The sequence below is a fragment of the Sinohyriopsis cumingii genome, chromosome 17 (genome assembly GCF_028554795.1).
Source record: "Sinohyriopsis cumingii isolate HCF-2022 chromosome 17, ASM2855479v2, whole genome shotgun sequence".
Lineage (NCBI taxonomy): Eukaryota > Metazoa > Mollusca > Bivalvia > Unionida > Unionidae > Sinohyriopsis > Sinohyriopsis cumingii.
The window spans coordinates 16,505,808-16,522,741 of NC_142977.1; the positions used below are offsets into that span (position 1 = coordinate 16,505,808).

The following is a 16,934-nucleotide window of genomic DNA, read 5'->3' on the forward strand; positions in this document are numbered from 1 at the left end:
ATTCGAAGCGAAAGCGGTAAGAAAATATGTATAGCCAATGAAATCGTTTATGATGAGTGATGAATTGTTTTTTCTTAGGTAGTGTGGCAAAATAATGTCAACGCAAGAGCGTTGTTACCATTGCAGTGCAGACAGATTGGAGTGTAAATGTACAATCCCTTTGTTGCGTATTGTACCATTTCTTCTTGCCACATGAAAATATTAAACGGCCACAGTACTGGTTCGAGTTTTGAAACTGACAAACATTTGTAATCTTACTCAAACATTTTGTCAAGCACACTCACATCAACAGAGACAGATGTGTTACAGTACCAGGTGTCAGTTTTTTGTTATTTTTTTCCCTTCAAGCTAGTGATTTTGGGGTTTGTATGAAGTAAAGAAACTAAAAGTACAGTGAACCTCAAGGATGATAACCCAAGCTGTCTATCCATTGATGTATGTATTTACATCAGAAGAAATATGATCCTAAAACAAAAAGATATAAGGCAAGCATGATTAGAACGAACACAAAGACAGCAAATTGTAGTAACAAAGGTATGTTTTCCTTCACGTCCGCGTAACTTAAAGTTTCAATCCCCCTGCAAGACAAACTTGGTACCTTTCGTAGAGCTTGAAATAAAAAAACTGAACAAACTGAAACACTTTGCTATAGATACATGCATTTTCTTTTTTGCAACAGCAGACTAAACAACATAAATAAATTAAATCTTCTAGCAAAAAAGAAATACATCATAAAAATAGAATTAAAGATTAACGATGACTAACCAACAAAACCGAATTTAACAAAGGCAATGACATGTGTAGAAATGCCTCTCAGTTTGAGAAAGTATTTGGATGTCATATGCCATGTACCAACAACTTGAAGAAAAAAATGTATAAACAGAGAGAAACCTTAATTCAAAATTTAATTTTGTTCCAAATTGTTTGTGTTGTTTAGGGAATATACCTAAGCACTAATAAAGGGTGGAACAGGGAAGATACACATAAAAGCTTTGATATTTCTGAAAAAAAATGAGGTGATATTCCTACAGTTCTTAACCAGCTATATATGCTGGGACGGGTCTGTTGGATATCCACAAATAAAGAAGTACAGATTCTGGTCACGTTGCAAGTGTGTGGGTGTTTTGGAAAATGGTAAAACTTGGATACATTATTTTCTCGTGACACTTATAAAGTGAAGAGTCTGTACAACTGTCAGAAGCCAAAGTCATATAACTTTTGTACGGTTTGTAAAGATTTCCACTTTAGAAAATGTGAAGTATCACAAGTTATTATCACAAACAGAAATGGAACATAGGGGCTTGACAGTTGTTGTTTAGACACCGCCGCTCAACTTCACAACTTACTTGCTCTGTCTCATATTTTGATCTTAAGGAAAGATCATCTTTGTGCAGTAACAGTGGTAACAGCAGCAGGAGACGCCGTCACTGCTGTCGAAAAAGGGTAGTTCTTTTAAAAATGCGTTTAGTATATTTTTTAAAAATATCAGATGAAGAAACGTGTGTTAAAACAGGGTTGGTAGAATGTATTCAGCGACAAAGTAGAAGTGACTGAGAGAAGGAGACAACGTTGTCGAGTGGCGTAGTTTTCTGGAGTACGTACGTGTCCCAGCGACACAGTGCCGGCGTCTCTAGCTCTCTTGAAGACACCAACTGTCTGGGTTTTTTCTTGCAACTTTTTTCTTTCGTGGTAGGGTTTGAATCGAAGGGTCATCAAGATGCATGAGGTGTTTAAGACGCACCGCTGTCGTTGGGCTCCTATATGCTTGGCTTTCACTTGCCCTTGTGAAATATACCAAGTCATTGTGACAACAAGAGGTAGAGAGGGTATATATGGAGAGAATGAACTTGGTTAAATCATTTCTGAATCAGCAATCGAGATGAAACGATCGCACGATTTCAGTGAGAGAGAAGAAGAACGTAAGAGGCAGCGAAGTGACGTATCGCCTCACACACGAAAAGAAGTGTTCGCTCAAAACGAAGACATGAGCAAACCTGAACCAACACCTTCCACGTCTGCGACCAGACATAGAGAGCCCACTCCAAACCAAAGTCCACCAGTTAACCCTGAAAAGTACTATCACATTCGAGAGACGGAAAAGCGACCCTCTAGAAAATTTAGAACCACGACTTACACCTACACGGTGAAGTTTAAAGATTTCAAGTCCGACGTACCATTGGAGAAAGCAGAAGGGTTTATCACCGAGATGTGGGATTCTTTGCTCACCACACTAAAGCAACAATGTCAACCCAAAGAAGACGATTTCTTGACACTATCCATAGATCACGACAGCTTGAAATCCCCTGTTTGGATCGAGTTTAGCAGACCCGCAGAACTAACCCCTTCCAAAGTCATGGACAAGATTCAACACGTACAACAATCTAATGATCAGTTTGACATCACCGATGGTAAAGCCACACTGAAAATGGCCCACGTCTCTCCTCCTCAAGGGACTGGACGCAAAAAGGTCTTATTGGTGGACGACCTTCGCAACACCAAAACAAGTCTCGTCCGAATTAACAACCCTCAAGACCAGATGTGTTTAGCCCGTGCCATCGTGGTGGGACGAACCTATGCCAACAAGAACGACACGGTAGAATGGAAATGAACCTGGAAAACTATTCAACGATCCGATCGAGCCAAACAACGAAATGAAGCAGAACTCCTGTTACAACAAGCCGGACTGTCCAAAGACACACCCTGTGGCATTCCTGAGATGCAAAAATTGCAAGATGCCCTAGCTCCACGCTACACCTTGAAAGTGCACCCTCAAGAAGTGCACGGACCTCTGTTGTTTCGAGGCCAAGACTTTAAGGACGGAAAATACATTCATGTCTATTATCACGATGAACATTTCGATACCATTACCGCCATCCCCGGATTCCTGGGATACAGATATTACTGTGAGAAATGTGACCGTGGTTATAATAATCGAGAGCAACACAAACATTGTGGATCGAAATGCCGAGGATGTTTGGCCTCTCCACCCTGTCTGAGCGAAGGGCAAAAACCATTGCATTGTCCTGCTTGTCTGCGCACGTTTTTCAGCCCTGCCTGTTACCAACAACATCTGAAGACGCAAGGTTCACAGCAGAAATGTGCTTGTCAACTCCTGAGATTGTGCCCTACGTGTGGACAAGGCATACGTACCAATAGTACCAAGGCACACGTATGTTCAGGAAAAAAGAAATGTCACATTTGTCATCACATCGTGGACTTGAAACACCAATGCTACGTGCAAAAATACCAACCCCAACCAGAGAAAGAGGATGGTCACAAGAAGAAAAGCAATTTCATCTTTTTCGATTTCGAATGCATGCAAGAGACTGGCATTCACATTCCTAATTTCTGCGTGGCTCATCGAGCGTGCGAGAAGTGCATTCAAGAACCTATCTTCAGTCATTGCCCTCACTGCAGCAAGATTCCGGGGGACGTGAAAAAACCTTTCGGGGACCGAACACGCTAGCCGATTTCGCTCGATGGGTCTTAGACCCCATCGACAAGACGTGGAGCCAAGAGGACATCGAACGTTACGGAGATTGTCATCGTCATGCCACGGTGATGGCTCACAATTTCTCCGGATACGATGGACAGTTTCTTCTCAGATACTATACGGAACATGGCACCGAACGTCCTAAAGTGACTTTGAACGGAGCCAAAATCATTTTCATGCAAGTGGGACAAGTACAGTTTAAAGATTCGATGAGCTATTTGGCCATGCCTTTGAGTCGAATGCCTAAAACGTTTGGAATGACAGAAATGGCTAAAGGGTACTTTCCACACTTTTTCAATACGGAAGCCAATCAACACGCCGTTCTACCCCATTTACCTGAGGCTCACTATTACGACCCCGACAACATGCGTACCGAACAACGAGAAGCTTTCTACGCTTGGTACCAGGCTCACGCCTCGGACCCTTTCGACTTTCAGGAAGAAATGCTAAAGTATTGTCGTTCCGACGTGGACATTTTACGGCGTTGCTGTGGAAAATTTCGAGAACTGTTCATGGAAAACGGAGGGGTCGATCCTTTGAAAGAAGCTTGCACCATTGCCAAAGCGTGTTCCTTAGTGTATCGACAACGATTCATGCCTGAAAACACCGTGGCTGTCATCAGCCCTCAAACGACCAACTTTGTCAAACGTCAATACTCGGTCAAAGCCCTACGTTGGTTACATTACTTGTGCGACAAGGAAAACAAATGGATTCAGCATGCCCGCAACGGAGGGGGTGAAAAGACCATCGGAACATATTCGGTAGATGGCTGGGACTTAGAAAACCCCAAGATCGTGTACGAGTTTAACGGTTGCTTATTTCACGGATGTCCCGTCTGTTACCCTGATCGTAGCACTAAAAATCAGTTTTTACAACGAACCATGGAAGACTTGTACCAGGACACTTGTCAGCGACGCCTAAAGTTGGAACAGGAAGGATACCAAGTGGTGGAAATGTGGGAACACGAGTACGATCACCGTATGAAAACCGATCCCGAGTTTAAACGCCTCGTGGAAAGTTACCAGTTCATGGACCCGCTGAACCCGAGGGATAGTTTGTACGGAGGAAGGACCAATGCCACCTGTTTGCTGTACCAAGCCGACGAAGAGAAAGGAGAAGAAATCAAATACTTGGACGTGTGTTCGCTGTATCCCTACGTGTGCAAATATTGTCGCTTTCCTGTAGGGCACCCGCAATTGTTAACGGAACACATCGACCTGAAAAGCATTCGACAATACGAAGGCTTGATCAAGTGTAAAGTTTTGCCTCCCACGAACCTATACCATCCCGTCTTACCTCACCATTGTCAAGGCAAACTGATGTTTCCATTGTGCCGTACTTGTGCCGAAACGTGCAACCAAGACCAACCTTGTCAGCACACCCAGGAAGAACGTGCCTTGACGGGAACCTGGGTCAGCGTAGAATTGTTCAAAGCTCTGGACATGGGATACCAACTGTTAGAAGTGTACGAAATTTGCCACTTTCCCAAGACACAACAATACCACAAGGGTGATCCCAGTCAGAAAGGCATTTTCGCTGACTACGTGGATGCCTTTTTGAAACTGAAACAAGAAGCCAGCGGCTATCCTTCCTGGTGTCACACTCCCGAAGACCAAATACAATTCAAAGAGAAATACTATGAACAAGAAGGCATCTCTTTAGACCACATCGAGAAAAACGAAGGCAGGCGATCGTTTGCCAAAGTGATGTTAAATTGCTTGTGGGGTAAAATGGCACAACAACCGTGTTTACCCAAGACGGAATATTTGACAGAACCTTCCCGCTACTTCCAGATGATTCACGACAAAACCAAATACATGAAACACGTGGACGTCGTTCGAGAGAATTTGATCTTGGTCAATTACGAAGAAGATCTGGACTTTGTACAAGACGACCCTTTTGGAAATGTCATCATTGCGGCTTACGTGACAGCTCATGCTCGCTTAAAATTGTACGAAGCTTTAGAACTGTTAGGGGAACGCGTCCTGTACTTTGACACGGACAGTTGCATCTACATCGATCGACCGGGTCAGCAACACCCTAACATCGAAGAAAACCGTTTAGGAGCCTGGACAGACGAACATCTCGACGACAAGATTCTAAGTTTCGCGAGTGGAGGTCCTAAAAATTACGGCTACCAATACCGGGACAAACAAGGAGAAGTGCACACGGAGTGCAAAGTGAAAGGACTGACTCTGAATTATCGTGCCAGTCGAGTGGTCAACTTTGGGGTATTGAAAGAAGCCTTGCAATCGGGAGAGGATGGAAACTTTAAAGTGACCACTCACCAACCGAACAAGATTGTACGTTTACCCACTCACCACATCGTCAGTCGACCCCTGGAAAAAATCTATCAAATCGTGTACCAGAAGCGAGTGAGACTTCCCAATCACTTTACGTTGCCGTACGGTCACATCGATATTGGTCAGCATATAAAAAGGGACAACGTCCAAGACCAACAGTTCATTGTCACTACCAAGACCAATCGACAAAAATGAATCCTTTCAAACAGCAAGTATAGAGCGTAAGACTCAAGTCCAACGAGAAACTTGGGTGTGATTCTATGCCTCACGATCACATCACCAATGCAATACCACATCTTAGTTGTTATGTACTAATGCCATGACAAACTACGTGCAACCAGTGAAACTTCCAGACCACAAAACTTTACCTTATGGACATGCTGATATCACCCAGTATAAAAAGGGACGACTTCCAAGAACGACACTTCATTGCGAGGACAAGCGACGAGAAAGATGAATAACTCTACGCAGAAGAAAAAAGAGAAGGAACAAACATCATTGACCTCTTTCACCACCATACCGTCACAGCAAAGTGCGTTCAAGAAGGGAAAGGATTCAATAGACCTAAAGGAGTATTTTAGCATCCAAATGACCCAGACAGCGACCTCAAGAAAAGTTAGAACGACAACTTACACCTACACGATGAAATTTAAAGACTTCGCGTCTGACGTTCCAGCCGAGGAAGTATCAGGTTTCATTACGGATCTACTTGACTTACTGTTAGAGGAATTCAAATGTCATTGCCAAGTCAAAGATGAAGGTCGTTTGAGCCTATCTATGTATCACGACAGTTTGAACTCGCCTGTATGTCTCGGATTTAGCACACCTGCAGAAATAACTTCTTCCAAACTTTTGAGGGCTATTGAAGACGTGCGGTCGGTGAGAGAAAAATTTGACATCACCGATGAAAAAGTGACTAGTCATATGGCATATGTTGCACCTCCATGGGAAGAAGACGATCACTGCTCTTGATCTGCTTACCGATAAGTGTACCTAGCACGATGGACGTAACAGCAGATTTACGACTGACAGGGAATACGAGATCGGAAACATCTATGCTGGGACACAAGTGGTAGCTGACCAGATATTAAACAACGTGTGTAACGGGTAGAGAGACAAACACGAACTTTCTCTTATTTGATTGTTTGTTACTTGTTTTGTTTTGACTTTTTCTTATAAACGAACATTTAATGTAAATTCGTTGCATATGAAGTGATTTTAGAAAGGAGTGAACGTTAATTTTAAACATTAGTTTACTAGAGTCAATAACTAAACAACTCGTAAATATGTTTCTTTTATGTTCAAATGTTTATGTATTTAATGGATAGTGCTTAGACCAAAGCACAGGCCAGAGAGCCCATGTATATATGTACTTGAATAAATGTTTTGAACCCATACAACAGACTTTTCTTTATCGAGTCTCTATTCTATCTGTGAGTCTTTCTTTAGAATATTTCTGTCCTCTTTTCTGTGTGTTTCAATGTGTATTTGTTTGTTTCTGTATGTCTATGTTTGTCCCTATCAACCCTTTGTCCCTACAAATACATTTCACCCTATAAAAGGTTTTGACCCTATAAACCTATGACGTTACCAATGTTTAATTCCCACTGATCCCCAGGTGACATTCCCATGTTCAATTTCCATGTTCAATTCCCCTTGTCACTAGAGTGACCCAGGGTTTTTCTCCATGTTAAATTTCCCTTGTCGCTAGAGTGGCCCAAGGGGTTTTGTAATGCTAATTCCCATTGTCGCTAGGGTGGCCCCATATACTACTAATGGAACAGTTTTGAAAGCTACACAATCTAGTGCGTCGTGCACGCATATCGATACACGGCTGACCAGTAAATTAGTTTTCAATAGTTTCATCTAAGCGTTTCCTACCCGTAATGTATAGTGTTTCAAGTTAGAACATTACACGTTTCATATAAAATGCAGCCTGTTGTTATTTAAATTCAGTTTTTGAGTTTGTGTCAATACTATGGCTACTTGTGGGAACATAGGTAGGGGATATGATTTTTGTTGTTGTTGTTGTTGTAGGGTTTAACGCCATTTTTCAGCACACTAAAGGCTATACATGGCGGCCAGTATTAATGGTGGAGGAAGAACCCGGGAAAACCCCAGAAAGAACCACCGACCCACGAGAAGCTACTGGCGGTAGGGGATATGAAGTTGTTTACATAAAAACGTGATAACTTTGAGACTGCGTCAAACTTTAAGACTGGGCTTAATCAGAATAATAAGAAATTTAATGAGATATTTTTTCATTGCAGTCCTCTGGAAAGATTCTAACCTACCAATTCATTGGCAGGTATATTCTGAAAGTAACAATAAAACAGATAAAAGAACACAATTTTCATAATTATTTAATTTATTCCCTATAACAGATTCTTTAATTTAATTGTTTATATATTGAATTAGGATTTTTAAATATACATATACAGCACCTTACCTTGTGTACGAGGTTAACATAAATTGTTTTGTATTCTGATCTTTTCAGATCTTTGAATACTTAAACATATTTAAAACACACACACACACACATACACACACTAGCGCACAAACAGACATGTACACACAACTATTGTTCAGAGAGTACACAAGGACACAAACACAAGGGTGTTATTAAACTGAAATTTCTTATGTTCTTGAAAAGTAATCTTGTTTTCTTTGCATCAAAATACATATGAATGTGTGAGACAGTTTTAAAATTTTAAACAAAACAACATGCCAGTAAATCATCATGCTCCACCTTTTCTCAGAATGGCTATTTCCAATAAAAACAAGCTTTCTTTCAGTCGAAAAATCGGACAATAAGTTCAGCTTCACAAAATAAAAAATATCATGGAGTGTGATCCTGTTTTTTTTTCTCGTTCTTTTTAAATCTGCTAGTTTTATTGGGGTGGGTGGGTAGGTGGGGGTAGGGTTGCGAGTTAAAGTTAAAAAAATAGTCGTCTGTATGGGTAGACTGTTTTTCATATATACCAGTTCCTATTTGTATAGGGACACATACACATATACAAGTTCTTACTACTGTAGGAACTCGTATATACACATATATCAGTTCCTATTACTATAGGGACATACAAATCAACGCACGTCAGTTTTTAGTACTACAGGGACATAATCATACACATCTGCCAGTTACTAGTACTTCAGTGTTACATGCATGCACATACGCCAGTGTTTAGTACTATATGGATATAATCATACACATCTGCCAGTTACTAGTACTTCAGTGTTACATACATGCACATACGCCAGTGTTTAGTACTATAGGGATATAATCATACACATCTGCCAGTTACTAGTACTTCAGTGTTACATACATGCACATACGCCAGTGTTTAGTACTATAGGGATATGATCATACACATCTGCCAGTTACTAGTACTTCAGTGTTACATACATGCATATATGCCAGTGTTTAGTACTATAGGGATATAATCATACACATCTGCCAGTTACTAGTACTTCAGAGTTACATACATACACATATGCCAGTTGTTATTACTATAGGGACATAACCATATATACTTGCCAGTTACTAGTACTACAGTTGCGGAACAACGCTTTGTGTCAAAAGATCTGCTAAAAGCAATACGAATTACGAATAGATGCAAAACAACATATAGATCTGCCATTCAAGATAACATAAAATGATTTAAACCTTATGACTATCATGGCTATTATCATTATTGCTTTTGCATTGTAGCAGTGATTATTATAATTATTTGTTCTTGTGTCTGTCATTGTTGTTGCTGTGATGGTCGTGACAGTTACCATGCTCTTAAAGTGACCATGAACCTTTGAAATTAACATTATAACAGGGAAACAATTAGCTATGATCTGTAAAGTAGTTTCAACGTTGTGAGCACTGAAAATTCTTCTATGGTAGATTTCTCATCAAAAACAAATAACATGATTCAAAGTGATTAGCAGACTGGATTCTAGGTGTGGTTATTTATATTCAGTCATACACTGTGAACGATTTTACCTCATATGATCAAATGTGGGAAGACAACTAGGGGTGTCTTTAAAACCATGGAAATTAGAGTCTCCTTGAAACGTGACGACCATGGGACTGTGTGGAATTTGTTTGTAACCATTGAAATTAGAGTGGCCTTGACCATGGGACTGTGTGAAATTTGTTTGTAACCATTGAAATTAGAGTGGCCTTGACCATGGGACTGTGTGAAAATTGTTTGTAACCATTGAAATTAGAGTGGCCTTGACCATGGGACTGTGTGAAACGCTAAAATTGTTTGTATCACTGCCATATGACTTTCATTTTCTAACTGCATATGAGAGAGAGAGAGAGAGAGAGAGAGAGATTTGCTAAGTAATTGCTAATTTATATGGCTATATTATTTTATTTGGTTACCAAGATTTCATACATGATATACGAATCAGTATCAGCCCCCATTACAAAATATATATTTACAACATTATTTATATTTTGAACAATAATCCGTGCACATTGCAAAGGATTTGTTTTATAACAAAATTCTTTAATCAACCTCACTTAAAGGTCAAGTTATATCTTTTGGATACAATCCTGTTAAGTACAGATAGTTTTTAATAAGATTATTTATCAAGTTCTTGAATAAGATTGTATACCAACTAGTTTCTCATCTGCACGAACCTGTCCATTTTGAATAATGCGTATAAATAAAGCTTGATAAATAACATTTTAAAAAATTCTACAGGACTGCCTCACCTGTGGTGTGAATGGGAACATCAGTGTTATCAAAACTGGAATTCACAATCCCCCATAGGGTTAAATCATCTCGTATTCAAGTCGCAACGGTCATTAAAACCATACCTCGTCCTCTAACCAGAGAAATATATAAAAATTTCAAGATATTTATAAAGGTAAACGTCATTATCTATCGATTGAAATGGGCTGATGACAAAACATCCATAATTCATTTTTGAAATAATATGTTTTAATTTTTTTAAATTCTGTAATATTTCATTTTATTTAATTCCTTCTCCAGGTAATTGGTTTAATACAAGCTGCTCATTTATATTTAGTCCATTATTTGTGATTCATATAATATAACAATTTTAATCAAATGTAAGTTTATAAAAATGTAACGTAAACTTAACTTTTTTAAATTTATAAACGTATTAGTCCTGGGAATATATACGGTGTAACTTGTATTAAGCAAAACGTGATGGAACGTTGTCAATCTATAAACAGTAAGTACTATTTGTAATGTTTGTGATTTTCAAAAAGCATATTAAAAATTTTGAAATGATATAATTTACCTTCTTCAAGGTTTTTGTTTCTTGCATACACATGGATAAAACCTTTTTATTTATGTCATTATTTCTTAAATTACGTTTTCTTCTTCAATTTCTTTTTTCTTCATTTTTTTCTGTTCTTTGTTTTTTTGTTCGGTAATTAAAAACTCTTTTTAATGATTTCACCTTTCATCTAACACGCTGAAATGTATTCCCAAGATATTTCAAGATTCGTTTTGAAAACTTCTTGGATGACGAAATTTTATACTAGCTAACAACGAACTGCAGATTCCATGGTCTAAAACCGACTATTTCAAAACCTCTTTTAATGTATCCACATCTATGTTTATAGAATTCCTTACCTCTAAAGACACGTAGTTCTAATTCTTTTGCTTTCTTTATAACCTCATTGAAATACTATTCATGGCCAACTGGAATGATATATTCCCAATACAGGATTGTATCTTTGTGACAAGAAATAGTGTATGTATGTATGTATGTATGTATGTATGTATGTATGTATGTTAAGCAACTAAGATGGGTGCAAAGAGAGAGAGAGAAGAGACACAGAATTCTCATTGTATAGCAAAATGTTAAACTAAGCAAACATTTACACAAGGTAGTTTTTATTTCTTTCATTAAACATGACGCCACAAGACTGGCAGGCAACGTTGCGAGGGAAAATGCAAAGCATTTACACATGAAAAAGTAAATATTGTCTTACAAAATGTAAAAAAAGTGACAAAACATTATGAACTTTCAATCAATTTCATGACTGTTTCCAGATTTGTTGGCAATTGAACTCATCTCTACTGCTGTTTCTGCCTAACTCTGCACCATATTTCAATGCTAAAGCCAATATAGATGACAGGGAGTGTTAATAAACCGAATAGTATATAAATGTGACCTTACTTCTATTGATCTCTATCTAAAGACATTTTTCTTTATCGATAATTAAGCGTGAATTAAAATATGAATGAATAAAAATAACAGAAAGTGATCAATATAATACACACGTTCAGAACCCGAAATACTGGAAACGAAAATTTAGTTAATAATGCTACTTGCCAATAAATGAACCGATTTCAACAAAATTATTTTAAAAACTTGAATAAATAAGAGTACGAATGACTCATTTCAGTTTTCTGAATCCCTTGTCAGCTGACGCCCAGTTCTTTAAATTACAACACACACACACACACACACACACACGCACTGAAACCTACACATTTGCTTGCAAACTGTATGCTACCGAGTTATCGTTAGATGTTTGAACGTGTTTTTGATATATAGCAAATGTAATACATGTGTTGACCATTCTATCCTTGGAGAGTTGGCTAGATTTGATGAGGTGGTGGGGGTGTTTGGCCGCTCTGTCCACTGGGTGAAGGTGGTGGAGTTTGGCTGTTCACTCCATTTGGAGATGGTGGTCGGGTTTCACCGTTTTCTGCCTGTGGCGTTGGTGAATGAGTCTGTTCGTTCCCTCCCTGAGGGCCTATAGGACGGGGGCGACGGTTCTCTTGCCCCGGTTGTTTCGGCCGGATTTGTCCGTTCTCACCATGAGGGGTTGGTGGTCGGGTTTGTCCGTTTTCTCCCCGAGGACGTGGTGGTCCGTTTATTTTCTCCGGGAGTTCTGGTCTTTCCTCATCCTTGGGACGTTGTTGCTGTGGTCTTTCCTGTCCCTGGGGAGGTAATTGATTTCTCTTGTCAGATTGGGGAACGGAATCGGGTACACGATTACCACCAAGCAAGGGTAAACCTCCGCGCTGTTCAGCAGGCTTGCAATAAATGCAGACAATTTGGACGGCTAGGACCGCCAAAATAAAGACTGTAGCTCTCATAGTACTGGAAGAAACAAAAAAAAATATGATTACTTTTCTGACTGCTTTTGCAGTTTAGCACAAGAAACATTCTCGCTACTAACGAAAGAGAATACGCGTATCCCTGGAAACGGTCTCGCTACTAATGGAAGAAAAACATGCCTAAGTCTGGAGCACACTTATATTCGTTTGTTACTATCTTTGTATTATGTTGATCCAAAAAGCCTTACCGTTATCATCAGCTAATTGTTATAAACGTAGTTACAAATTGTTTTATTTGCAATTTGAAAAGTTCCATAAAAAATTATCTTAATTATATTTAAAAATTAATTTATACATTTCCACCTCGAACCAAGATAGATGTTGATGATGTGAAACATTTGACTACAAAGATACTTAAAAGTAACCATCTGATTACATTAATATCTGAATTGAAATATTTTTTCTTAAAAAAATACAAGGAATCAATGCAGTATGTTTCATCAGTAGTCAAACCAATTGCCTTTATAATGCAAGGGATTAACATCCTTGGAGATAATCGGAAAATTCGGTTGTTGAAAATAATCATTTGGAAGATACAACGTATTAGGTATTTTGACATTGCATTACCATACAATTGTAATGAACATTTGGACATAAAAACAACACTTCATCAGATTACTTACCTTCTGGGTGATTTCTCTGCAGAAAATAATTCAGGTTAGCTCTATTCCTCACCAAGCCGGTTTATCGTTTTCCTGCTGACCACTTGGCACATTTTATCCAGAAAAAAACTGGATCACATCGTGACTCTGGAACAAAGGCAACCTATTCGTTGCTGACTGATTCATGGGATATTATCTTTTCAGTCTGCGATTTCACGTGACTTAAATAAGCGGCAGATGGGTTAAGAATTCTGAAGTGAATGGATTCCAAGTGTTGTTATTTAAATTGAGTCACGTTCTTTAGGCTGTGTAACAAATAAGACTGTAAATGTGATCACGGGTAGGATATGTGACTGAAAGCACTCAACCCAGCTTTTGACTAAGGTTATGTACTGAATAGTTCTTGACTAAGATTATGTACCTAGTTCTTGACTAAGATTACGTACCGACAATTTCTTAATGAAGATAATGTACAGATTAGTTCTTGACTAGGATTATGTACAACTAGTTCTTGACTAAGAATGTTGTAACTAATAGTGTTTGACTAAGAATATATACCGACATGTTCTTGATTAAGGTATTAAGGATATATACCAACTAGTTTTTGACCAAGGTTATATACTTATTAGTTCTTGACTAAGATCATGTACCGACTGGTTCTTCACTAAGGCAATGTACCAACTAGTTCTTCACTAAGGCAATGTACCGACTAGTTCCTCACTAAGGCAATATACCAACTAGTTCTTCACTAAGGCAATGTACCGACTAGCTCACCACTAAGGCAATGTACCGACTACTTCTTCACAAAGGAAATGCACCGACTAGTTCTTCACTAAAGTAATGTACCTAGTAGTTCCTCACTAAGGCAGTGTACTGACTAGTTCTTCACTAAGGCAATGTACCGACTAGTTCTTCACTAAGGCCATGTACCGACTAGTTCTTGACTAAGGCAATGCACCGACTAGTTCTTCACTAAGGCAATGCACCGAATAGTTCCTCACTAAGGCAATGTACCGACTAGTTCTTCACTAAGGCAATGTACCGACTAGTTCTGCACCTGCATCCTTCTGTCAGTCCTGCACGTCATGGTATACATCTTTAGGAAAACAGTCGAGGAGACTGGACTGGCTCTTTTGTGGCGTGAGCAGGAAAATCTGTAACTTATCCCAGTGTTGATTGTTAGTAAAAGCGAGAGACGATTAAAAGGTGAATGGTAATCAAAATTGGAATTCCCATTCAATTTATTCACCTAGAGACTTAAATTATAGGATATTCAAATGTCATTAAAACAATACATTCTCTTCCAACTAGATAAATATATAAAACAATTTTCAGTACATTTAGAACAAGCGGTATATTTTTGTACGTCGAATAACACATTTTTAACAACTTTCCACTTATACTGTTGTTGATTAAGCGATTCAGTACGTTTGCATGATCAATACAATCAAAGCGTTGGAAAGGTCAACAAAAAGACAACAAAACGACCTTAGTTTTTACTCAGATATTTCTAAATCATTGTTTGAAGGATAAAAATGTTATATATTGCTGAGTAGCCTGAACTTCTTCAATGTTGTTGCAAGCTTCGCATCACTAAATGAGGCGTTGATTCACCTGCTGATAAAAGTTGTATTCAAGATAACAGTGAGAGAGAAACCCATGTAATTGTAAGGGTCAATGAAAGAGCACTTTGTGTGTAAATGGGAAAAATGTTTTAGCTCCATTGTTTAGGGAAGTGCCCGACGTCAGAATTTCGTTAAATAGATTTTTATCCTCTGTTATGTGCCTATTTCTAATGGCGGCAAGTGGAAACGTGAATTCACATAAGATGAGGAAGTGTACAGATTCACTCCTAGAACCAGCTTCGAAATCTGAACAACATTAAAGAGGCCGGTTGAAGCAATCATATAAGTCGACTAGTTTAGCCTCTTCATTGACGATATATGTGAAATTTCCCTCTCGATCTTGGTGCATTCTACCGTTAGGATATGTGCAGCGTATGTTTTACATATATCTGTCAGTGAAATACAGAATATATTACAACATAATCTCTCTCATTCCATATCAAACTCATCTGATTCATAGAAAGCATTTTCTTCTTACAAAAGATCATCGTCATCATTTTCTAAACAAATCATTAAGATTACCAGTTCTACATTTGAAGTTCCCATCCATAAAGAGAAAACACCAGGATATCAAGCTCCTATTTTTGACAGAATTTTTTCATCAAATAGTTTAATCCCATTCTCTTCACTGTTAATCAAATCATATTTTGGTGACTCTTGTTTTGATTTATTAAAAAAATGGGGGGAGGGGGCAACAGACAGTTGGCCCCCTACTTTTCCAAAATAAATAAAAGTGTTTTTATGTGCTCGTGTGTCCACCTGCGGTATGTGTGTGTGTTTGATTTTTTTTAAAAATCAAAAGCGTTTTGATCAAACATTTAGTTAAAACTAACGCTTCTGATGGGGTATGTATCGTCCCTAGTGTATTCTAAAGGGTTGTTCAACCGATTGGAATTCAATCTCCAAAATCGGAATCCCATCCCTTATTTAAAGCGTGATCGATGCCAGAGATCTCCTATGTCCTGTGTATGCTATGTGTGTATTTGCTATTTGTGTGCTATATATTTAGCTGTAAGGACGGCCATCTTTAGTCAAGTAATATCCCCATTTGTTTTATCATTGGGTAAGATTATTTTTAAATTTTGGACATTATTTAATTCAAATTTACAAAACTTCAATTATGCTTAGTTTGTTAATCCATTATAATAACTGATGAGTCACCTGGACTCATTTGGTTCTCGCTCTTGTAACAGACTATTGATGTCAGGGAGATGAACCCAAACGCAAAGACACTCATATTGCGACATTGAATGTCACATGACACTAGAAGTGGCTTTGATTACTGAAGTATAGTTGTCACGATTTTGCTGTATCACGTATGACTCAGTGGTTAAATGTTTGAATAATATACTTGAACTTTTTTGCTGAATAAAGTGTCCCATTTAATGACCTCTACCTGCTTACATCTACCGTACTGTAAACAACGTTTGTCTGGTAAAAATAATTATCGCATGACACGTGTATGTATGTATGTATGTATGCCGCAGACATGTAGTATCATGTCCCACCCACCCCAGTCACATTATCCTGTACTAACACTAAACTCTTAATGCTGAGCTGTTATTTTTTAAATGTTTTTCTAATTTCATGTTGTTTGTTTTTGTAATAATATTATTATGTTTCTTATCTTATAGGTGTTGTCTAAAGTTGTAAAGCGCTTAGAGCTTCTAAAGATTAGGCGCTATACAAAGTCCTCATTATTATTATTATTATTATTATTATTATTATTTATGTGGGGTGTGTGTCTGTGTGTCTGTCTGTATGTATGTATGTATGTATGTCGAATACAATCTGGACATGTC

At 38.4% G+C, this 16,934-nt stretch overlaps 1 long non-coding RNA gene across 1 annotated transcript; it reads right to left on the bottom strand.

Moving 5' to 3' along the window:
• Positions 1–11,652: 11,652 nt before the first annotated feature.
• Positions 11,653–13,811, bottom strand: LOC149777816 (uncharacterized). Its single transcript, XR_016415471.1, has 2 exons — positions 13,529–13,811; positions 11,653–12,888 (listed from the first exon to the last, which is right to left on the bottom strand). It is a non-coding gene; the product is annotated as an uncharacterized LOC149777816 (long non-coding RNA).
• Positions 13,812–16,934: the final 3,123 nt, after the last annotated feature.